The sequence below is a fragment of the Onychomys torridus genome, chromosome 6 (genome assembly GCF_903995425.1).
Source record: "Onychomys torridus chromosome 6, mOncTor1.1, whole genome shotgun sequence".
NCBI classification, from domain to species: Eukaryota; Metazoa; Chordata; class Mammalia; order Rodentia; family Cricetidae; genus Onychomys; species Onychomys torridus.
The window spans coordinates 122440521-122466978 of NC_050448.1; positions in this window are offsets into that span (position 1 = coordinate 122440521).

Genomic DNA, 26458 nt, shown 5'->3' on the forward strand with positions numbered 1-26458 from the left:
TCTTGCGACTACTATGTACTGAAACAAAATTGAGGAAGTATGAGGATGAGGAAGTGTAGACTTATAGAAGCTTTATAAAAGATGGGTCTGGAAAGTACCTGGAGATCTGAATTATATCTTAAAGAAGAAAAGGCCAGGTTCCATTTAGTAGGGTTACCAGAGTCTTGCTTCTGATTTGTATTTTCTGGTTACTTCTCTTTTTGTAGCAGAAGAGGTTGCAAGTTGTCAAAAAGAGGGGAAAAAATCATCTTAAACTGAAAAATGTCACCGAACATCTTGATGTAGCAAAGGTTTCACTCTTCAATTTTGCACAAAGGGTCCTGAAATCTGACCGCACTGGGGCTTTTAGAAAGGTGTTGTCTGAGGAGAGCAAAGAGGCCTTTCCATTATGCTGCTTCATAGATAACAGCAGCAACCAGCAACATATTGCCTGATTCTGCCTGACTCTTAAAGTATTTCTCACTCACACAGACTCAAGATATCCACAGTGGTAAAGCCACGTGCCCAGAAAACAGTTACCTTTCAACACATTTACATTTAAATAGGAGATTGGCACGTTGTCTGGGTAGTGCTTACCATTTAAAAAATAATTACTTCTTCCCTATTGCTTATAATAACTACTTTAAGCTCACAAGTGAAATCTATTTCCTCACCTCAATTTTCCCTCCTCTCCCAGGTCTACATCACACTGTGGGGCTTCTGGGGACTGCTGAGAGGCTGGCATTGATCTTTTCTTCCCCTGGGGTGGGGAGAAACTGGTCTTCAATTTTACCCTTTGGGGAAAATATCACACCTTTCACAAGTATAGTTGGGCTTTTCCTTCTTTCCACAGACTTGGGTTATTTTGTGTTATTAAACAGCTAGACTGGCTTTGTCGTCATGTGAACATCCAACTGTTCATATACCTGTACATTGAAAACATTTATCTATTCATGCAGGACATATTTTGATGCCTTCTATGCAAGTCATTGTGCAAAGTGTTAACAGATGATGTGTATGTCTTTGAGAGCTTTATTTCTAGCATGTTCTATTAGTGTGGGGGAGAAAATTGTACATACTGTTCATTATATAAGTGGATATCTTCACTTCCAGATTTCCATATGAAGTAAGTTTTTTTTTTTTTTGCCGAAGAAAATAGCTAGTATAAAGAACTTCCTTTTAAGTCATGAATCTTGACAATAATCTACTAATCACTTTATTCTATTCTTGAATATGTGAAGAACTTTTACCAGTATTAGAATAATCCTGCTAGGTAGAGGAAAGACATGATGGTAACTTTGTGTTTCAGAAGTTAACTCTAAATTCATACAGTTTATTGATTGTTCTGTCAGCTCATCTGAAGGGAGATTAAATCATTCCATTGAAAATGTTCTCCTAAAGCTGGCTAGAGAGAACCATTTTGGACCTACATAGAAAGCACACCACTGACCTGGAGAAGAAGGCATCATTTTAGATATGCCTGGAGCTGTAGCATCTTAGAGAGGATGGAACTTTGACTGTTGTATTCCAGGGAAGATGAAGTTCCAATAAAACACAGTAAGATGCACCCCAGTGTCTGACGTGCTCAGACACTTTTGGGTACCTTGCAGAGTCAGGGCCAAGCACTGTGCTGTGGTTTTGATGGCATCCTTACTTTCCCACATACGGGATTTGTTGAGCATGAGTGGACTTAGATGTGTGCTTTTACTGAATGCAGAATCTTCTTTTAGATACTGAATGGTAAAGCAGAGGGGAGTCCCGCTCTCAAGAGAATAAAGGGCAAAAGGAGACTAACACTTTTCTGACCTCTGAGAAGTCTTTAGAGTCACTCACCCCTGTTTTATTGCCTTTCCCCCTTTTAATACAGAACATCAAAGCCAGAACCTTTCCACCTCAGTGAGGCAGGAAGATGTCAATTTTCTAGGGACCAGGGTGTCTTTAATTAAAATTAGGCTTTATTGAGAAGTGTTTGGTTTTGCATTTGAACCAAAAAGTGAAGCAGACAGAGAGAAATGTAGAGCAGTTGATGGTTTCCCTAATGGCTAGAAGATCAATTAATTTACAACGAGGAAAAAGAAAAAGCTGCATTACAGATTTACAAAATGTTCATTATCTATGGACTTTGGATAGGACCCGCTGTCAGCCTATTATCTACAGAGGAGATCTGACAGTTCCAATCCTGAATTCAGGGGCCAGTTGATAAATTAAAAATCATTTTAAAATTTAATATTAAAATTGATAATTGCTCTGTGGGAAATAGATTTTTCTGAACTTACACCCTTTTCCTGCAGTGCTGAGCAAATGATAAGCGATAAACGGCCCATTTGTCACAATGATAGATAGACAAATCCTACTTTTACCCTTGTTCCACAGTACTCATACATTTCAATTAAGGAGAATGAGTACTGCCATTTGTAAAGCATCCAGAGTTCTTCTATGCTTCCTTGAGGCTTAAAGAATTCTCTATAGAAATGGAATGTACCCCATCACTCCATACAGTCATTGGAAAGTGTGTCCTATCACTTCAAGGAACAAGGCTAGAGAGGGTGATTAGTTAGCTAAGTCATAGCAAGGTAGTACAGAAAGTGGTGTCTGAGAATAATTGATCACACCTTAGTCCTAATCCCCTCTACGTGGCTAATCCTGGTTGTTTTTTCCAGTTTGAGTACGATTGTCACCTGAGGTATATGGGACTCCCCCTGTTTTGTACTTATTCTCGATGCCTTGTGACTTTGCAACAAGCTAGAGCAAAGGACATTTCCCATCCTGTTAATGTTTGACTTGGTCATGTGACTTCCTTTAATCTACTGACTGTTACGGGATTTGACCTGAGCAAAAGTACTAAATATACTTGGAGTTTGGGTTTGAGCATTTGAACTCCTCTGCTTAGAATGTTCTAGATTCCAGTTGCAGCCTTACCCTGAACCTTGAAGAAAGATTAAAACAGTGACTTAAACCTGACCTGAAGTTGGTGGCCTAGAATAGCCAACTAAGAATCTGAAGCAAAACTATCCTGATGATCCATAGACCCTGAGTGGAGAAAAAAAGTGCTTATTGTTGAACTGTATACATATATGTGAGCTTACACACACACACACACACACACACACACACGTTATGAAGCAACACTAGATGCCTAAGAATTATTCCCTACGGAAATCAGCTCCAAGGCTAGACTTAATCACAACTGTAAGGAATTTGTGCTTTGCTCGCCTCTCTGTCCTTATTTCATGCCAACCATAAGTAAGGCTTTAAAAAGCATGTGTTGGAAGACTAAATGAAGGACTTCGAAGGCAGAGCTTCTGTCTATTCTACATCATGTTCAGTTGGCTTGTATCAGTTCTGTGGGTGGATGAGAGTCTTAGCAAGCCTTCTTGAGAGCATGTGACTTTGTTTCCAGTCCTGCTGTCATTGAGGACTTTCTAATCTGAAGAGGGGTAGCATACATAGTTCAGTAAGCACTGCAAGTAGGAGAGGTCTGTTGGGACTTGCAGATTTAGAGACAAAACTCAGTCTGAAGGCACAAGGGCACTGGTGATAGAGGATGTTCCAGTAGACTTTCTAGGAAAGATCTATTTCATCTATTTTAAGGATATTGTTGCTGAATTTTATAGCAGATAGTAACAGTAGGGATTTGTGTTAAGTGATTAATGTGAGTTATACTGCATGAAATAAATGCTGACTGTGACCATTTTACAACATCCTGATATCTGTTTCACAAATGCAAAGCAAGGTTAGGAAACAGTATTTTCTCCCAGTTTACAGAGATAGTAAGTGGTAAATGTTGTTGTTGTTTTTTGTTTGTTTGTTTTTTAATCTAGGACCAAGGACCCAGCTGCTCATAAGAGCAATCAAAAAGTATCAACAATATGGCTGCTGAATTCTAATCCCTAGACCTCAACCTGTGATTGTGCCTCCTGATTGGGTGTATTATCTCCTATCTTCTTTTCCTTTCTCAGAAATAAGTCCATTCATAATTACAGTTGTGTGAGGAGGAGCTCTCGCCTGTGCCGTGGAAAGGAAAGAACTGCAGGAAGGGGGCCACTAATTAGCTGGTCCCAGAGCTTCAGGAGGCTAGCATGGTTTCTATATTTTTAAGGCTTCAAGGCAGGGGCCAGGCTGGGCAAAGAACAATGAGTGCATCACAGAGGTGACGCTTTTAATGATACAGTCGCTAATGAAATGGCACTCCATGGGTTCACTTATTAGTAACTTAGCTCAAACAGCCATGTCCTACTGTCAGCTTGCCACTGAAGACCTGGTGTGACCTCAGAAGTGTCAGCCCCACCTGAAAAAGAGCAAAGGTAGCAGAAAATCTAGGAGCAGCAAGCATAATTTGGAGTGGGAAAAACAACAGCAGAGAGAAGCTGTTGAATCTCTGCATTTCCATTGCTGTGACATTGTGCCAGAAGTGGATCTCTCTGAAGAACAATCTAACCTTGCACTATTTGGGTCTGCATCTGGTTTGTAAACAGTAGAAAGGTTTGATTGAATGTTTCTGGAGGCGTGGATGACAGTGTTGGTATTAGAGTAGTGACGAGCACTACTCCATTCTCAACTAATTATAGAGCATGGCTCTTCCTGATGTTTTTCAGGGCATGGAGATTTCTGACTTTATGTTTGAAAAATGATTTATGGGGAAAATACTTCCGTACAAATCTGGCTTGACAACTGGGGCATCATGAAGAATATATTATGGATGTGAAATTTTCTGATGCTTTCTATTTCTATAACTTCATTTGTTTGAATAACTCTGTACCCTTTACATAAATTATTAACTCACACCTGTTAATATCTGTCAAACATGAAGTGTATTTGCCCTTTAATTTAGAGTTGGACAGGCAGGGCTGTCATGCTAGGAAGTTCCTTTTTGAGGGACAAGCCAGATCTTATACCTTTGGTTGGTTTGTCTCTATGTTTAAAGGCTACTCCCTAAAAATACACTAATAAATGGAATTTTTCCCTTTAAATACATGTTTATATCCTTATTAACAATTCATGGTGCCTGTGTGCTTGCTACTTTGTTTGTGCAAAGCTAAACAAACTTAGTTTCCTTATGTCTGAACTCTGGTTATGACCTAGAGTTTGTCCAAGGTGATAGAAATTCCAAGAATCATAAAGTGTGAAATCTAACAGTTTTCCTTTTCACTGGGGTACAAGTCATGCTTGTTGGTAATAAAATTATGGAGAGGATAGCTTTCCACACCTTAATCATCAGTTTGGGTTATAAAAACACTCTCTGTCACATGTGTGGTTGAGTTCTATTGGAATTGACCCTTTTCATGGTGTCCTATCAGAGACCCTTTTCATCACTTTCTTGTGTCCACATATTCCACCAGTTTCTCACCTTGTCTCCCTGTGATTTCAAAGTAATCAGCTCATTCCTTCCAGCCTCTCAGGCAGTCCCACTCAGCGCCTGCTTCTGTTTCCCTTCCTGCCTTTGGCTATCTAGTCACGGAGCAAGGCAGTAATGAAAATGGGTTTCATTAAACAGGAATCCTACTTATTTTCTCAAACCTCTATGCTAATAATCTCCCTTCTCAATATAAAGGCTTAAGCACATACCAATATAACTAGTTTTTTTTTTTTCAGCTATGTTTTTGTCTAAAGAAGATTATTTCTCAGGGATAAAAATACCCCTCTTCAAAATCCAGGACTTTGTTGTTAGAAATGAAGACCTAAAGTGTCTAGAACTCGTTCTTGCTCCACAAGGGAATGCAAGATGAAACTCCTACCTTTTAGTCATGCAGTTTTAAAAAATGACCGCAAAAGAGATATGAAGAGCTAAAACATTTCCTCATGGAAGCATGAATTTTGCAGAGCCTTATGAATAAATCAAGATGAGTATTAGAATACAGATATAGTTTGTCTGCATATGAATACGAGTATTAGAAATATGGTTTCTCCCCCCACCCTGGAATTGAACCATGTGCCCAGACATATGTAGTGGGATGCTAGAGAAATGACAAGTCAATAGAAACCCTAGGAGGCGTTTAGGTCTTTTAATAGAAAGCCGTCTTCACAGTGAAATGCCACAACCCTGCTTTGGCAGCTGTTATTGTAGCCTCTTTTTTGACAGGGGTTGAGGTCTGTCAGTTTCTGCAGCCTCTAGCTAATGACTACAGTTTCCAGCAGGGTATCTAACTTCCCATTTTGAAGCTATCCTCCTTGGTTGTTCTCCTGACATGGCATCTCAGCCTCTATTTCCCTTTTCCTCTGCTCTGTCCTGTCAGGAAGTTTACCATCATCAGCAAGAAGTCAATCTTGACTCTTCACTCTCTGGAGCTTTCAGGGCTCTTTGCAAATACAAGGAGCGTGACCCTGGAAATATTTTTCCCCCAGAAAAAGAAAAAGCCTCCACTTGTCAATCAGTCATCCTGGGCATAACTTTTCACAAAGGAACTCAGAGTAGCCCTGTCTTAATCCATCACGGTTGGGAAAGGACAGGGAGCTGAGAGGCCATGTAAGGAAATAACTGTGATAGACTTTCAAGGCTAGCTCCAATTATTTCACAATTGTCTTCCTGCCACACAAATGCTGCAAAATGCATGAAGGAATGAAGAAGGCTTGATCCTTCCTGGTGGAGAAAGTGAGGAACAAGGTACCCAATTAACTGACTTTCTGATGAATTGAATATTAACCTGTTTATTGAGGGAGCTTGTGCAGGGCAGGGTTTGGTAAAGAGCACAGAAAGATGAATACTTCTTTCTCGATGGTCACAATTCAGTGATTCTTCCATGCCACTTTGTAGGTTTCTGCTGTGCCTTTCATTTATCTTATTTTACAGTGAGCTGTCTCTATGTTTCTCTCACCCAAGAGGTTATAGTAATTTTAGAGCAGAAGTATTTTTTCCATGTTTGCAAAACCTGTAAACACTTTCAGATGGTAGGTGCCCATTTATTATTTGCTGAGTTGCATTGATTTTACTTCCTTAATATATTTTTAAATGTATTGTTTTGCCAACAAAAAATACCCACAATATCTGTCAATGCCTTATGTACAAAAAAGAGGCCTGAAAAAACATGAAGTTAGTGTATACTTAGGTGACTTTTGTAAAAGTTAAAAGTAAAGATTTTCTTGAAAATGTCAAATGTGTACAAAATAATACTTGAAGTACTGAAAGGTTTTACACAGATACATAGAAACACACACACATATACACATCTCTATACACAACTGTGTTTAAAACATATACAGTTATAAACATGAAAGATTAAAATGAAAAATAGTACCTTTCACCTTGAAAATGCTGAAAAGAAAAGGCAAAGAGCTGAAAGTGATCCATTAGTAAATTATTATTAGATTTCTCCTGACTTTAAATGCAGGGTGAGGTATTTGAAAAGTATAGAAATTATAAAGCTAACATTGAGGCCCTACTTTGCTTTATGTACTGTTCTAGATTCATAGAACATATCAGTGAGTGACATACTACGCTCCTTCTTTTGCTGTCCTGGAACTAAAGGGAGTAACCTAACAGTTGAAAACAGTGTGCACACTAAGTCACAGAAGGGCTAGATGGGAACAACACCATGTACAAAAGTGGCTGAGGAGAGTAAACTAATGTAGCCATATAGCAAGTTAAATAGTGTGAGTGGTTCAGGCTCTGTGGAGAAGGAAACCTTTGAGCCAAGACTTAGTGGAGGTGAGGGTTGGCCAAGAAGTCACCTGGAGAATATCTTTCTAGCTAGAAGAAGTGATCAGTGTGAAAGGAGGAGAGTCTGAATCAGGCAACTTGAGGGATAATGATAAGCCAGTGTGGCTGGAGTAGAAAAACATGAGGAAATACTGTATATGGTAAGAAACAAAGCCAGGGAATATCTAAAGGCAGATGTATAGGACTTTTTAGACTGCTGCAAACAAAACTGTGAATAGAATGAGCATCCCGTGGGTGTTTTTACTACATAGATGACACTGTGTGCTGTAAATTCTAGATGTTTCACTGCAGTTGTCGTGCTGAGGTACAAGCACAGAAGCAGAGATCCCCACATGAAGGGTTTCCTATAATGTAGTTGAGACATGGTGATATTTGATGTGTTGTCTGTCCTCATCATCAGACTGGGAACTGCCACAGAGAAGGTGTAGCTTGTCTGTACTGTCCTTTCTAACAGGTTCTGTCATTACATAGCGCCTCAACAAATGCATCCTGAGTACATAGAAATGCATCAATATCATGTCTGGCTAGTTATTCACTTTGTTGAAAATCTGATGAAGAACACATAATGGGAAATAAAATTGAATGGTAGTTTCAGGCTAGATTGTAGAAGACCTTAAATTTATATACATCATGTGAGTGTGCTGGATATTATTCAAGTTTTGAAGTTTGTTTGTTTATGTAGCAGGGAGGCAATAGGTTTAAAGTAGAGCTTGGAGAAGATCAGTATAACTCTGAAATTACCTCTGGATCATTTAGCTAGAGAATAAAACTAGATGAGCAGTTGTTTCTAAGGTCAAAATTACAGTTTTATCATTTGAAAGCACTGATGTGGAAAACAGAGCAATGACACACCCTAGCATTTGCATGAGTCTGTGTATTCTCCAAAGCCCTTGCATATGTATTACCTCTGTGGTCGTCACAGCAACCCTGCTAGGTGGCATTGTTATCACATTTTACAAATTGAGATGATTTATGCAAAGGGGATCAGTGAAGTCTGGCCTGTAGAAGATACTCAAGAAATCTCAGCTGAAGTAGAAAAATAAGAAGCACCGGCTTGAAAGCCTAAGCACGTCGCCCAAGGTCATGGTGCTGGAAATAAGTGCCAAAGCCAGGGCTAAAGCCAGTTTGTCTGAGTCTCGCTCTGATTCTCATTGCTTATGCCCTCACAGCAAAATGCCTCAGATGCTCTCCAAAAATGGCAGATAAAGAAATTAACACTTATTTGCTAACCTGATACAACTCATTGGGTAGGGTAGGAAAAATATTAAATATAACTTAGCAGTTACTAGATTGCTTATTTTATCTTGTAAGTTTCCAACACATGCATATTCAAACCATATATACATATACATATATACGTGTGTGTGTGTGTGTGTGTGTGTGTGTGTGTGTGTGTGTGTATGTGTGTGTCTGTGTGTGTGTCTGTATATCTGTGTTAGGCAATATATGGAATGGGTCTCTTACAACAGAAACTTACTTTCTCAGAAGTCTGAAGTGATGATGTCCAAGACCAAAGTGTTGCTGGGTTTAGTGTCTCCTGAGGCTTCTCTTTTGGGCTTTCAAATGGCTGCTTTCTCATTATATCCTCTGATAGTCTCTACTACTCTTTGTGTTAATATGTTTGGTGTCTCTGAACATTCAATTTCCTCTTTGTATGGAAGAATGAGTTAGGTTCCACTCTCAGGGTATCTTTTTAACTTACCTCTTTAAAGATAGTATTTCTAAATGTAGTCACATTCTGAGGTGCTAGAGGTTAGAATTTCAACACATAAATTGTAAAGGATATACTTCAACTTATTCTCTCTCTCTCTTTCTCTCTCTCTTTCTCTCTCTCACACACACACACACACACATACATTCACACATATTTATTTGTGATTTTTTTTGTCAAGAATAGAATGTGTATTATTATTCATGTTTGGAAATCAGTAGTATATGTAATGCCCCCCAAAATTTCAAAACTGTGGTGTTTGTTTACTAAACATTTCTTGGGAAAATACATAGTGACACAAGGTATGCTCTAGTGTACTAGTTGACAGGGTATGAGTTTAGAATCACCTCCCCATTGCCTTGGTTTTTATTCTGATTCCATTTTCAATGTGTAAGGCTGTGTGATAATTCTTGATTTCATCCTCATCTGTGATTTGGAGTGACAGGGCTTCGTGTCAGATGTGTGTGGAAATTATCAAAAATATAATATATATATATCCAGGTAAATATATCTAGCCCAGGGTCTGCCCCATCATAGGAACTATAGGTCTCCATGAAACAAAAGACTGTGTTTGGCTGAGTGTTCTATGGGGGTTAGCTTCATCAGGATCTTTCCATGATAGAGACAATGAATGTAGTAGGTATCTAGTTCCTGACACTACAATAAGATCATCAGTGAAGAAAAGGCAGAGCATGGTGAGACTGAGGATCAAGAACACATGAATGATTATAAGCCCAGGTGCCTTCCTCTTTGCAGCATCCTCTGAAAGGACTACAAGCAATCTTTGTCATCTGTCCACACACTCTGGTTTCATCCCATCCTGTCTTGAATGGAGCTGAAGTAGTGATGCCTCTCAGCAAATAGAAAAAGAAGGGATGAGATGACCCTCTGAGAGACGCTGTGACCTTTATCCTCTACATTCTGTTGCTCTGTGAATTACTCACCAACCCTTTCCTACATCTCTTACCTTTCTCATCACCTGCTCCTGTGTGTTGAGGACACCGGAAGCCTACAGTGAAGAGAGAACGGCACAGGTGAGCTGAACAACAGTCACGTTGGAGGTAGTAGAAGGGGTTCCCAACCCCAGGAGCAACCTGAAGAATAAGTATACCATACTGACTCCTGACCTCCAAGTATCTGAGACTTGTTTTGTTTTCTCCCTTTCTCTCATGTGTATATGTGTGTGTATACATGAATGGTCCTATTTGTGTGTGGGTGCATGTGCATGTGCGCGCACACACACTTGGAGGCTCAAGGTTGACATCAGACTTCTCAGTGCCTCTCCAACTTATGCATTGAGGCAGGGTCAACTGAAGTAAACCCAGAGCTCACCACTTCAGCTAATCTGGCTAGCCAGTTCACTCTTGGATCCATGGTCTCTGCCTTCTGTGCAGTGGGATGACAAGGGAGGAGCCATGCCAAGTGAGCCAGAATATGTTCTGGGGATCTAAATTCTGGTCCTCACACTTGCCTAGAAAGCACTTTAACCACTGAGCCATCTTCTCAGCCTCATGTTTATTATTTTAAGCTGTGAAATTTGATGGTACTTTGCTGTGAAACAACTTCACCCAACATACACAAGATCTGTTATTCCAGATACAGAAATACAAGTAATTTCATCTTGATAATTTCAATAATATGCTGCAAATTTAAGTTTCTTCTGTAGTTTTATAGCTATTTAGAAATCAGGACTATATTCAAACAAACCAACAAAGAATCCAAATAGTTTATCTAGTCAGGGAGTGACTTTATATAGTTTTTTTTTTTCTACCTAGAAGTGAAATGTTGTAGACTCACCACAATAAAATATAAGCAAAGTTATTTTGTTTTTTTCTCAGTCATAAAGAACAAGCATTGCATTGTTGAGAAAGCACTTTCAGTATCACAGCAATAAATCACAGGACAATGTGGAATCAAAGCTCACAAATGAGATCTGTGCACAGAGATCCAGATCTTCAAAGGTATCAGAGAAAGCATAATCATGGGGACCCTGGGAAAAGGAGACACACAATTGCAGGCAAAATTTAAGTACTGCCTTACTAGATAAATCTGCAAATGTATTCATCATACACATATATGACAACATTGATCAATCAGATTTGTAAAGCAAGTCGTGTGTCTATTTTTCTTGTTTTTGTCTTGTCAATTCTGTCTGTTTAATCATTCAGTGATGAAATGGGTCAGATTAAGTGATTTTTTTTTTTACCTCATTTTACAGAGCTGACTCTATTATTTAAGAGCTATGGATTAACTAAACTATCTTTCATTGCAGCATTGCAGAAATATGATTTTAGTTCATAATACATAAAACATGCTTATCTATTTATCTCCTCATTTATCTACTTATATACTCATCTATCTACTTCCTGCCTATCTACCTGCCTATCCGCCTACCTTCATATCTGTCTTTATGCTATGGCCAGAACCCTGCAAGGTGTTTTACGTACATTACTTCTAATCCACTCAGCCATCAAGGTTTTGGAACTGAGAAATGAGACGAAACGTTTAAGCTACTTCTCTGAGGTCACAAGATACTAATAAATGTATGAGCCAGGATCCATACTCAGATTTTCCTGACAGAAAACTCTCCATTCATTCCAATCTTTACTACTTGAATGATGCCTGTCAAAAACAGTTTAGATGAACAAAACAAAATGTCCCAAGTGCCTAAGGGTAATCTGAAAAGTGAATCAATCTTGTTCTACCAATCATTCCTCTAAATGTTGTACACACAAATTTTCATCTTTATGAACTTCTGGTTGGAGAGTGATACATTTTCTGTTTGACACAAAGAGCACTGTAAAAACATTAGGATTAGATTCAATAAAATGAGTGTTTGGTGCATTGCTGAGTTTCTCTTATCCTGAAAGTTATCACAGCCATTGCTATTTAGTGATTTCCAGGGATGGTGAAAGCATCATTTTTAGATATAAAATGGAGCAGGTTTCTAAGAACTTTCTTTGTTTCTAAAACACCCCCAACTGTCTCTAAAATCACACACACCCTGTTCTGCAATCCTTCTAGCTACATAGAAGGGTGAAGAGAGACTTTTCCAGCGGGTGCACTTCCTTTCTGACAGGACAAAGACAGTGAGCTCAGCCCTCCCATCAGTAGCACTTGCCCATTTTCTGTGTCTTCCATTCTTTGTTGTCAGATGGATCCCTGCATGTTCAATGCTTAATTGCCAAGTCTTCATCATTCCTCAATACTTTTATGCTTAATATTTATTAAAAGACTTTTTCCAGTGAAGCAAACTTCATCTACCATCTGAAATCTAATTTTCTTGACATTTTGTAGATAGTAGTTGTGAACTAATAATATACAGTGCTATTTGAAATCATCATTCCTCACGCTATACTATAAAATTAATTTCCCTTTGATTTTTAATATATTTCTCTTATTCTATTCAAAGAACAGTAGGGTGCCTTGCTAGTGATAATTCTGACCATCTTTTGTAAATTGCTGTTCAAAATGGGCCAAGTCATGTTTTCATAATCATTTCTAGCAAATTTCCTGTGATATCATTTATGGATTAAAAGATAACTAATGAGGTAAAAATAAACTCAAAGGAACATATAATCAACGATTTATTTCTTACTCAAACAGGTGAAAGAAAACTAACTCATCTTACGTAATTAAAAGTAAATGTCTATCAGAAAAGTTCCATTGTTCAATGCTCTGGCCATTCATTCAAGACTTGGAACTCCAATTCTCCTCAGCAGGCCACGATACTTTTAGAAACATATATGAACACTTCATTTTTAAAATCCAAATAATACCCTAAACTTTTTTGTCAAGTAAAATGTTTTGTTGAATAACATTATTATATTCATTTCTACAGCAATGCAAACATAAAATATCATGTTAAAGATTTTGGTGGAGGCAGGCCACTTCAGCTAGGGAAGCAGATCAGTGCCTTGCTCAGCCATCATCATAGAAGCTTCCTCTTGCAGCAGATGAGAACAAATATTCATGACCAGACAGTTTGTAGAGAGTGACAGACCTTGAAACACTCAGCCCTGAAAAGGATGTCTCCATCAAATCCCTCCCCTTAGGGCTCAGGAAACCCTGTGGAAGAAGAGGCAGGAAAGAGTGTAAGAGCCAGAGAGGCTGGAGGACATCAAGGAAACAAGGTCCTCTAAACCAACATGCTCTACACACATGTGAATACACAGAGACTGAGGTAGCATGCACAGAGCCTGATTGATCAGCATCAGATGGGGCCCTAGAGCCAAAAGGAGAAATGGACACATGCCCCCACCCCTAACCCAGAAGCTATGTCTAATTAATAAGCACTTTCAAATGAATTTTGTTTCCTCCATGAGAGTCTCACTGGGGAAACAAACTACTCTTAAGGGTAGGCTGAATGTCCAGCCATAGATGGCCAACTGAAAATAAAATTAATAGCATCTTTAAAAGTTCCATGTCTTATAATGTCCTGTCAAGGGCTTTTCTTTTTCTTATTTTTTTAAAATTTTATCTATTTTTAAAGTTTTATTTATATTTTCATGTCTCTTTTTATACTATAGGTCCTTTGCATATATATTATAGCTTCCGGTTCTGTAATTTTATAAGATTCCTGAGTGTGTAACTGAGTGGGTCTCTGTTTCCTGTGCCTTCCCTCACGCTCTTTTCCTTCTGTTTGCCTGTTTTGTCCAATTCTGATGTGTTAGTTTTTGTTTCATCTTATTACATTTTATTTTAGTATTATACCTTAGAAGCTTATTGGTTTTCTAATGAGACAGAAAAGGATGGATCCGGATGGGAGGGGAGGTAGGTAAGAACTGGGAGGAGCAGAGGGAGAAGAAAGTGTAATTAAGACATATTATATGTAAGGAAACAATCTGTTTTCAATAAAAGGGAAAAATTAAAAAGAGGGATTAAGCAAAGTTTGAAATTAAAAAAACAACAACAGATTCTAGTGTAGAGAGAAGCCCACGCCATCATATTGACTCACTCCTTATATCAGGACAGTGGGGAAGTGCTAGGCTAGCCGGTGTGAAGAAGAGTGCTTCAAGAAAGGCAGGAGCAGAGGAAGCATGAATTGACGGCTCCAAACAGTGTTAAGTTGTCACGCAGCTATAGCCAACAAGTAATGAAGTGAAGGCTCACCTTGTTTGTGGATGGAGGGCTGCTCCGTAAAGGACATGACACTTGTGGTGTCTTGAGAAGGGGTCTGTGTTCTTGACAGAACAATGGCATGTGTAAAGTCCCTTCAATATGGTCAGTGCTGGCATTTTCCATCACTGATATCACTGAACTGTAGTTTAAATGGTTTCACCAAATGTAAACAGACCCCCTCATGGGAAAGATGGACAGAGACAGAAAAAAAGGAAAGCTTAAATACCATTCTTTCCATGCCAACCATTACAGAGTGTAGTCCATGTCCTATCGCCCTGTGAATGCTTTTCTGTCCCTCTCTCATGACATACAGTTCTATCTCCTGGACATTGCATGCTAAGGAATTCCTGGTGAATTTTCTGACATTAGTTCCTTTCCAGGTTCCCTTCATCTGAGTGCTCTGCTCTCAACTCAACATTGATTTCATATATAAAGCTACCACAGCTCCAGGCAGACATTCATGGTTAAGACAGTTCCAATCTGAGAAGGACCTCTGGGATTTTCTAGACATGCAGATTCAAGACATACTAAAATAGAAGCCCAGAGTGACCAAGGAATGTGTGCCGCCCCCAAACAGTCAGTAGAAACAAAAAACAAAATGGAACCAACATTGTGTGATTTGTTACACTAAATAACTGTTATCTTCCAAATCCAATGTGTGGCTGGTAACCATCTAGACATGGCTAATGCTAATGTTATTATTTAAATTTCAGCATTTAATTTGTTTAGATATTTGTTATATATTTTGAATTTTCTCTCTTTATAGTGATCTTACAATAATTTCCCATGGATTTTAACCAGTGTTTTAATAGACCAGGAGGCCCTTAAGTAGTTAGTCACCTGAGTTTGTGCCCCCACTGTCATGAAAATGATCTGCTTGCATTATAGAGATTATAAAAATTATGCCAAGACAAATTAAAAGCTAGCCCTTGCTTTTATTTAGGCTTTTAAGAATATTCTGTGGCACATAATTCCTTTGCTCTTGATTCCTTGATTCAGTGCTCTAGGGTGGGGGTGGGACACAATTATGAGGGGTCTAGGGAGAACCTTGAAAGAGCCAAGTCTGACCTTGACCTCACCTGTTATTGAGGCAGTGGGAGCATAGTTTGTGTCTACACCTTCCATAGTGTGTGTCTACCCCTTCAAACCCCTTCTCCATGGCAAGGCATTAGGTGTGACTTGCTGCAGAGTCAAGCGTCACCCTAATCCAGATGACAGTTCCCTAGAGAAAGGGATGTTCTAAGTCATTATTGAGGCACTACATCATCTGGGATGGTGTGCTACCTTGGCAAAGGGGATGGGACATGGGCAGAGAACCAACAGTGTCTACTCCAGCCTCTCTCTTCTCACTTCAGTCTGGGCAAGGTAACAACAACAGCAACAACACAACCCAGACCTGAAGAACTGATCTTTTCCAGTAAAAAACTCACTTCTGTTAGATCATAAATTTTCTCACATTATTCCCACAAAGCCCTCCCTAACCTAGTGTCTGTCCTGGCCTCTATTCTAAACAAGGCAGATTTAATGTACCAACAAATGATTCCTTTTTTTTCTAATGCCCTGCTTTGCTATCTCATAGGAATGCTGTTATTGCTGAGAAAAAATGTTCTATAGGTCATTGGATATGAGATCACTTCTAAGATTTTAAAAATAAATACTGCAGTGTCCAATCCTGCCTCCAAATAGCCACAGTAATTGAGGAAAACATCAATTTCAAGGGGTAATGCCCCCAACACACACACACACACACACACACACACACACAAACAACCTTACAAATGATTTCCCCAGAAAGCTCACATGAAGACTTCATCTAATATATACATGTCTGCTTTGTGCAGAGACATAGTTCTGAGCATAAAACACTATCTACCTAGTCACATGCGGTCTGGCTCTAACAGATCCTAAAGACATCCTCCCTTTGGATTATTCAAAGTTACTTTGCTGGTTCTAATTTTAGTTTGAACCCAGCAATTGGTGTTCTATCAGCCCTCTGCTACAGTACATGGCCAGCACGCTTGTTCATATCAATCTCACAAAGGACATTCACATTTTACTCTGTCTCTGTACCCCTCTGTTTACTCCTATAAATCTGTGCTGTCTCCTGTGGAGCCCATGTTCTGCATCTGAATATAGACTTAATAGTAACCAATACCGACTTTGTGCTTAGGAAAGCTTTGCCTGAGGGTGCCAAGCAGCAAGGGAAATGTGGTCCCCATCTCCACAGTTACCTTTACCTGCTGTTCGGGGCTGGTGTCTTATCTTCCTTATTTGGTATACTTTTCACAGTATGAAATTTAGAATAATGCAGCCTTTCATAAGAACGATGTGGCAGGGTTTTCCCTGATATATGCAGGGTCCTGACACTGAAATCGGATCTGTCTCTGATGCTATTCCATGACCAGCCTCCAATCAGACCAGATGCCAGGCCGTCCCTGTGGCTTTGCCAGGATTCCATGAATACATACTTGTACAAATATAATTACTAATAATAGTTTCTCAGAAAATGGAGGTCAAACTTCCATATCTACTTTTCTCTTGAATTTATACCTCATTATATTATATTTTAAATATGACAAACTCTTAATGCATTTGGCATAGAAAGAAAAACCAATTAACAAATGAACACTCAACAGTGTTTCTCTGAGAAATCATTTTATCATGAAGCCTCTGTAATTAAAATTCTTTAACCTTCAGATTGTGCTTGAACTCATGAGAACTTAAATAAGCAGTCAGGATGCATAGATTTCCCTCAAACCTTCCAGTCTTTCATTTTGTTTAGAACATTCATTTGTATGTGTGTGTGTGTGTGTGTGTGTGTGTGTGTGTGTGTACACTTGCCTGTGGATCTTTCCTAACTGGTATAGATTTACTAATTCCTGTTCAACTACATTTATGAGAAATAATATACTGGGAAAAGAGATGTCAGGCCAGAGCTAGCCTGTGGGAGGAAGGAGACCTCGGAGTCCAGCAACCTCTACTTACTATGTTAATGTTTTTAGTGGGTTTGCCCTGATGAGAATTCAGGAGAGAAATTGGTCATTCCCATTCCCATTCAACTAATAAGGGCAGTCAGCGAGATACTCTAAGCCCCAGATGATTACAGGTTTGAGCTTTGCTGCCCACATGACTCAAGGAGGCCACAATTTCTCATAATCTCACCTCTCAGAGGGTGAAGAGAAGGAACTGGGAAACAGTTAGTCTGGTCCTAATTCTTAACCACAAGAGAAAATTGGTTGATGAAGCAAGTGATTGCATCCTGGGGGCAAAGTGTCTTTGCCATGTCATTTTCCAGTATCAATGAGACTGGACCATGGCAGCGATGTCCCCTGGGCTTCAGGAGGACTAGGGTTTTAAAGGGGATGGAGAATAGATTGATGTTATCCTATAGCAAAATTCCAAAAGGGAAGAATTTAGGGAAACTGGAAAATATTGAAGAGTTGGATTTTAACTACATGGCTTTAAATGATCCGAGAGAGGAAGAAAATGATTAAATAGTACCCAGGGTAAATCATAGAACAGAAACCTCAGACAAGCTCAGATTTTAAAAGGCTGCTTACAACCTTTCAATAAATGAGGCCTAATTTATCCAAATAAATGTTTACTTCAGGTACTAACATTTGTTTAGACAGAGTCTCCCACATTGTTTACTCTACCCCTGTTGTTTTTGAAGATTGAGACACAGAATGCTAAATGGAGGGTTAAATGGCACAGTGGCTCACTCCAGCACCACCCTCAATGTTTGGACACTGGTCTGTTTTTCCACAATCATTGTCTTCTAAGTATTGATCTGTGTTTTTTGAGTGTGCCCTTCATACACCCCACTGCTCACCAATAGAGCCCTACTTTCAGCTAAGAAGAAAACTATGTTTTATAAACTTGGTGACAATACTTCCTTTAACTTCTAAAATGAATTCTACCAAAACGTTTGACAACCAGCAGCACCCCACATCACCCTGTTGAGTATGATTCAAAAAGAAGCCCTAAGAACATCAAGTCATAGTGTGTACTCGTTAAGAGAAAATGATTTGGGTAGGGATTAGAATAAATTTACACTTTAAGAAACTGTTCCATGTAAGTACCATTTACAGAAAAGTTAGTGTATACAAACAAGGAGGACACAGGGAGCCCTAGCTTGAGAGACCCTAGGATTGATTAAAGTTTTGAAAAATCTCATCAAAACACATTTTAAAAATTATTTGTCGAAGGTCATGGTCCAGAACTCTGACTTTAATCACGTGTTTTGTGTGTGTGTTTTTACTTCTTGTTTTTCTTGTTCTTTTCTTTGCTACATTTTAATCACTGAAGTTCTGGATTTTTTTTATCATATAACTAAGTACATAATTATCATTCTTTAAAAGATTTTTTTTATTTCTGGATTTTTTATCATATAACCAAGTACATAATTATAATTCTTTAAAAGATTTTTTTATTTCTGGATTTTTTATCATATAACCAAGTACATAGTTATAATCCTTTAAAATATTACAATCTTTAAAAATTCTTCTTTTAAATTTTTATTATTAAGAAATTTTCTATTCATTTTATATAAGAACCACAAATTCTCCCTCTTTCCTCCTCCCACCCCCCCCAGCATTCCCCCCCAGCCCTTTCCCCCATTCCCACCTCCTCCAAGGCAAGGTCTCCCTGGGGAGTCAGCAGAGCCTGGTGTATTCATTTGAGGCCAGTCCAAGCCCCTCCTCCCTGCACCAAGGATGTGTACGGTGTCACAGCATAGGCACTGGGCTCCAAAAAACCTGCTTGTAAGATGAATCTTCAATGGTCTTATTAATAAAAAACAAAAACCAAAAAACAAACAAACAAACAACAACAACAAAAACCTCAGTGCCAGCTATTGGGGTAAATTCTGAAAGTTCAGAGAGACAGAACAAGCCACAGCTAACCTCACCTCACCAACTTCTCAGCTGATCTTGTTTCCTCAAAGCTAAAGCCTCTGAGTCCTCATTCAAATTGACCTCAGCTGAACTGCTTCTAAAAGCCTAAAAGCTTAAAAGCCTCTAGTTCCTGGTCCTAACGCCTTATATACCTTTTTGCTTCTTGCCATCACTTCCTGGGATTAAAGGCCTGGCTGTTTCCAGTGTAGCCTTGAACTCACAGAGATCCAGATGGATCTCTGCCTCCCAAGTGATATGATTAAAGATGTGTGTGCCACCATTTTCTGGCCTCTATGTCTATCTAGTGGCTGTTCTGTTCTCTGACCCCAGATAAATTTATTAGGGTGCACAATATATTGGGGGACACATTATCACCATACTTGCTCATGCCCTAAGGATGGTTCCCAATCCCCCTCCCTGTGGGCCCCCCAAGCAGTTCAAGATAAATAACTGTCTTGCCTATCCAGAGGGCCTAGTCCAGTCCCATGGGGGCTCCAAAGCTATTGATCCACAGTTTATGGGTTTTTACTAGTTTGGCTGGCCATCTCTGTAGGTTTTCCCATCATGATCTTAATGTCCCTTGCTTATAGAATTCCTTATCTCTCATGGATTGAACTCTGGAGCTTGGCCTGGTGCCCTGCTGTGGATCTCTATATCCACTTCCATCAGTCACAGGATGAAGGCTCTATGATGACAGTTAAGGAGAACATAAGGAAATAGGAGGTTCGAGCTGGAACAGGGACAGAGTGGGAGAGCAAGGAAAGAGATACCATGATAAATGAAGATATCATAGGAACAGGGAGAAACAGGGTGCTAGGGAAGTTCCCAGGAATCCACAAGGATGACCCCACCTTAGACTACTAGCAATAGTCAAGAGGGTGCCTGAACTGGTCTACTCCAGTAACCAGATTAGTAAATTTTTTTTGAGGGATGGTCTTCCTGGTTAGCCCTGGCTGGCCTAGAACTCACAGTGATCCTCCTGTTTCAGTGCTAGAATTACAGAGTGGAGCCACCATATAAATTTTCTAATTATAATCTTTAAATAACCAGATGGACTCCAGACTGGCACTTACTCAGCTAAATGCCTTTGGAAAATAAGATACAACTTCCAGTAGCTTGGGAGTGGTTCCAGTGGCCAACCTTGGGCTAGAAAATGATGAAGTTCTGCACATTTTGTTCTCTCCTTCATTCTTTGCACTCCCAGACATGTCCTTTGCTCAGCAAGGCATTGGAGCCATGGGACATGAGAGTTGAGGTTTTCTGTTGTAGTTGGAGTTTTAAATATGTTCTACTGAAATGTTTACCAGCTTGCATCACCACAGGCCATCTTGCTAGGTATGCCTATAGAAATAATTTTAAGAATCTTGCAGCAGTTAGTATTGAAGATTGCCACTCTTCTATTTGCTTTAAATGACAGGGTCCACTACATTCAGAGGCTTGCCTTACATGAAGTTTAGTAAGCCTCAGTCCTTATTCCCTGTGCCTTTCTATTCTGCACTCCTGGCTCTGACTCTGAGCTTGGCTTTATAGATGTGAGTCTTACTTTTCTCCCATGAACTGCTTGCTTTATGCAGCTTATGATTACAAATCTGTATTTGCAGCTGTATCCTACTATGTTCACAAAAACCTGAATTAATCTGACTGTTAAACATGCTAGACCTTGGCATAACTGTTCCCTGAGTGACTCCCTCTGGCCCCCAAAGCTGTGCCAGGCAGATTTTCACACTGCTGCAGGGTGCCTGGGTATGGCTCCCTGTTATGAAGCCTTCCTGAATCTCTCAGGTTGTACCAGTATGTGCTTTAACTCAATATAATGCCAGATACTTTCTCTAGTTTGCTTAGACATTCACTACAATATGTTTTGTTAATCAACTACTATGTCATGTAGGCGATATGAATTGCCCACTGTCTGTTATTCACTTATATGTAGATAAGATACAGTGGCAAGTAAAATAAATTTGGTTTGCAGTAGCAATGTTTAAAGAGAAAGGATATTTTAAAAAATACTGCATTAAGTCAAAAAAATGTGTCACACATGGGAACACAGCAGCTAAAGAATGGAATTTGGGATTAAGAAGGCGTCATTGAGGGAAAATGCTTGAGCTAAGAGGCTGAAGGGCTCATGGTAGCAATAACAGTGTACATGCTTGTATATACCAAAGCATAGAGCATAGCAGTCATTCAACTAAAGCTCATAGGATAAATTGACTGATTGTTCTAGACTCTGTCAAAGACAATTAGAGAAACTTGCTGGAATTTAATTTCTGAAAACCCAGCACAACAGCTTCAGGATTCTATAATATTGGAGAAAGAATTTAGCAAATGCACACATAGCATATGATTTTGAAAATCTTTTTAGCTATACCCACCAGCCCACCAACTAAAGCAATTTGCCTGATTCAAGGTGAGTTGAAAGAATCTAGCCATGAAATTCTTTGGGAACTTATTTAACTGAAGAGAGCTAGGTCCCCATTTTTCCCAAGTCCTGGACATCTGGTAACATGGAGGGAGGGAGTACATAGGAGGACTCAACTCCTTTCTCCAATATGGAATGAATCTGAAGAACCCTCTAAAACCCAGAGATCCCTGGATAGTAGGTTAGGATTTTGTTGCAATGTCTCAGACATTCATTCTTCCCAACTCTCTCCCTTCTGTTCTGCCATGGTGAGTCTCCAACATCATTCCTCATGTAAAGAGCTTCCAGCACTTTACAATCTTTTTAGAAGTCAGCTTCCTAAGCAAGTTGACTTAAAAGAGGGTCCTAAAAGGTCTAATAAATAGCATACTTTCCTGCATTAGTTCTCAGCATATCTTAGAACAAGAAAAAATTGAATACTAGGATTTGGATGTATCTGTCTCCCAGCTGTTTATGTGGAGGCTTGGTCCCAGTGTGAAGTTAAGAGAGGCAAGATCTTTAAGAGATGGTGCTTAGGACCAGGAGAGATGGCTCAGCCATTCAGAGAACATATTGCTCTTGAAGATGAACCAAGTTCAGTTCCTAACACCTTTGTAGGGTAGCTCACAAGCCTCTGTAACTCTAGATCCAGGGCATCCAATGTCCTCTTCTGGCCACTGGGGGCATCTGCAATAATGTGCACAAACCCCATGCAGAAACACACATATGCAGATAATTACAACCAATAAACAAACAAAACCAGATTTTTAAAATGAGCTTGAACCTAGTGGGAAGTCTTTGGAAGTGTGGGCACTGAAGGACTACTTAGTTCTTGTTAGACCTCCACTAATTCCTATAAGAGTGAATTATTGTAAAAGAATAAGATTGCCCCCTCCCTGTTCATTTTGGATTCTGGAGTTTTGGTCTTGCTATCTATTTTTTATTCTCACTTCCCTGCCATCATGATGTCACCCACCAGGATGTGTCACAGTCAAGGAATAGGCAAGCAAGACGTGTCCAGATGCCACGCTTCCTGAGGGAACCATTGGGATGAGAGTAGGGTTCAGGTGAAGACATGGAGTCAGGGCATTAAATATGGCTAGCTACGCTGATAAAGTGCTGTCCACTAAGACAGAGTTCCAGTGGCAAGCAACAGCTTCCTTCTCCTCTCCAGCCACAGCATAGCCATAAAACTCAGCCTCTGTTTGCAGGAGCTGCTGTGGCAAGTGTTCCAATGGGGCTCTTTCTGTAGGGTAGCTGATATGCGTTTGCCTCTGTTGCGGATATATTAGAAAGAGTTGGTAGAATTACTAACTGTCCTCTTAGGAACGGAAAGAACAAAAACAGAGAATTTAAGACTCCAGGAAGAATTCCTTACATATTTGCTCTATGCTGGACTGCTCTGACTTGTCCTTGGAAACTTGTCAATGAAGGACTGACATACTTACATGTATTCATTTAAATAAATAACCCTTGTTTTGTGCATATACTAATTTATAAATATACAGAAATATGAAGAAAGTAAAACAAGTAAGAGACACTTCTTTTCTATCTATAAAATGTATTATACAAATGCATAGAAGGAGAGTTTAAGAGAACATAAATCTATCTTGTTAATGTTATATCACTGCAACATGTTTTGTATTAGCACCATGTATATTCCATAAATATTAGTATTAATTTTGGGAGTTCCTAGGAACTGAATTCATGACATTCTGAATATTAGGCACCCCAAACTCTACCACTTATTCTTTTATTAATGGACATTTTTAATGCTGTATTAATGTTCTATCTCACTTATTCATTGCAATTTATTTGGCTCTTTTTCTAACAGTATTTAAAGTATTTCAGTTTTTCAAATCAGTAGATACATTAGGAAACAAAGAAAATGAAGTAAATTATTTCTAAAGTTTCCAGTATTTTTACCATTTTCAGTGAAAATTAGAGGAATGGACCTTGAACTATGCTCTGAAGGGTGAGTGAAGTCTGATGTCTTTTTCATTGCACCTGCTTATAACATTTAACTCTCTATACTATGAGTGATGATGAGTCTGTGAACTTCAGAGCAGGTACCATATGGCATATATTTGTGTCTAGAAAGCTTGGAGTGTGAAGCGCACAGTGGGCATTTAAAAACTGTTGGTGTGGCGACAGAGTGGACAAGATGAATGTGTAATGAGGGACAGCTGTGGACTCACTTTCCCTTTCTCCTTTTTGGCGACTTCACAGAGAATTGGCTTAGCTTGTACAGAAGAAAAGCCTTTGGCTGATGTGTTTGGTCTTAGAAAAATTCCTTCTCATTGCTTCTAAGCCAAAAGAGAGGTTCCTATTTTTCTTATAGATGTTGCTTAGAGAAGTTATATGTTTTTGATGTTTTTAAAATAGGTGAACCTGTAAATGAGGACCACAGGATGGGGTATGACTATTATTTATGGCTGGGCCCATGGGAGCAAATCTAATCTCTGGCTCTTCTTCACAGAAACTTTGGCCATGAGAGCTATCAAGCAAGTACACCAGGGTTATATTGCAATAATGAAATTATGGAATAGCATACATTCTGATACTTTAGGCTTCAAAAATATATCTGTCTTAGTTAGGGTTTCTATTCCTGGGAAGAGACACCATGACCACAGCAATCTTGTAAAGGGAAACATTTATTTGGATGGCTTACAGTTTAGAGGTTCAGTCATGATCATGGTAGGACAAAGTGGCATGCAAGCAGACATGGTTCTGGAGGGGTAGCTGAGAGTTCTACATCTTGATCCAAAGGCAATGGGTAGTGAATTGAGACAGTGGGCATGACTTGAGACAATATGAGGCCTCAAAGACTACCCCCAAAGTAACACACTTCCTACAACAAGGCCACACCTACTCCAGCAAAGCCACACCTCCCACTAGTGCTATTCCTTATGAGCTTATCAGGACCAATTATGTTCAAACTACTACATTCCATTCCTTGGCCTCCATAAGCTTGTAACCATATCATAATACAAAATGCATTTAGTCTGAAAGTACCCTAGTCTATCACAGTTTCAACCATGTTTAAAAGTCCAAGAGTTCAAATTCTCTTCTATAATTCCTTAACTGTAATCCACTATACAATCAAAATAAAATTTAAAAAAAAAACCAAAAAAAAAAAAAAAAAAACCAAAAAAAAAACCAGATCACATACTTCTGACATATAATTGCACAGGATATATATCACCATTCCAAAACATAGGGAAGGGAGCATAGTGAGGAAATGCTGTACCAAAGCAAGACCAAAAACCATCTAGGCAAACTCCAAACTCTGCATCACCATGTCTAATGCCAAAACACTCTTCAGATCTCCAACACCTATCAGCTTTGTTGTCTACAACATGCTTCTTATACTTTGGCTGCTTCCACTCCCTGTTAGCAGCTTTCCTTGACAGGTATCCCATGGCTCTGGCATCTCCACCTTCTTGTGATCTCCAAGGGAACCTAGGTTTCACCTTCACAGCTTCATACATTGGCCTCTCTAGACCTTCATTCAGGGACACCTTTGACACATGCATGACTCAGCAGCTTTCCTTAGTCACAGAGGAAGCTTCCATAACACCTTTCTTCTATCCTTGGCTCTAAAGCCAGAATCATATGGATGAAGCTGCCAAGTCCTGCTGCTTGCTGGGGCTGGAACATGGTCCCTCATTCAATTACATCTTCACCAGCTTTCTGTTTTCTATGGTTTCCTTTACTACCTAAGCTTGGCTATCCTGGAATTTGCTCTGTAGACCAGGTTGGCCTCAGATTCAGAGATCCGTCAGCCTCTGCCTTCTCAATGCTGGGATTGAAGGTATGCACTGCCACATGCAGCTCTAAGCTTTTTAAAATTCCTTTTCACCTGTTGGAAACAGCTGTGTGGGATTGCCCTGAGGTCACCACTCCCTGTATTCCATTTAATCAGTTTATCTTCTTGAACTCAAGACTTAATTCCATCCCACTTCCTGGTGCTTCTTTTATCCTCAAATTATACATTTTGTTCCTTTTCATTATAAATCTATATAAGAGTGGCCAGTAATAACCACACAACAGAGTCAATACTAGGATGTTTTGAGATTTCCTCAGCCAATGGAATTAATCCAAAACTCTTCACTTTAGCCTCAGGTAGACTCTATGGAGAAAGACAAAAAGTAGCCACATTCTTTAGCAAAGTATTGCAAGAATTATCTCTAAGCAAAATACTAAATTTCTTCTCCTCTGAATCATTTTGAGCCAGCCCCCGCGCCCCCCCCCCCAAGGTCAAATCACACTCAGCACCACTGTCTTTCATGCTCCTACTATTATGATCCATTAAGAAACACTTAAAGCATTCAACTGTTTTTCTAATCCACAGTCTCAAGGTCCATATTCCTTCAAACAAAAACATGGTTAGGCCTATCACAGCAATACCCCAGTCCCTGCTCCCAACTTCTGTATTAGTTAGGGTTTCTATTGATGAGAAGATACACCATGTCCATGACAATTATTTTTCTTTTTCATTATTAAGAAATTTTCTATTCATTTTACATACCAACCACAGATCCCTCTCTCCTTCCTCCTCCCACCCCCAGCCTTCCCCCCAACCCACCCCCCATTCCCATTTCCTCCAAGGCAAGGCCTCTCCCACAGGTGTCAGCAGAGCCTGGTGCATTCAGTTGAGGCAAGTCCAAGCCCACTCACACACCAGGAATGGATCCTGATCC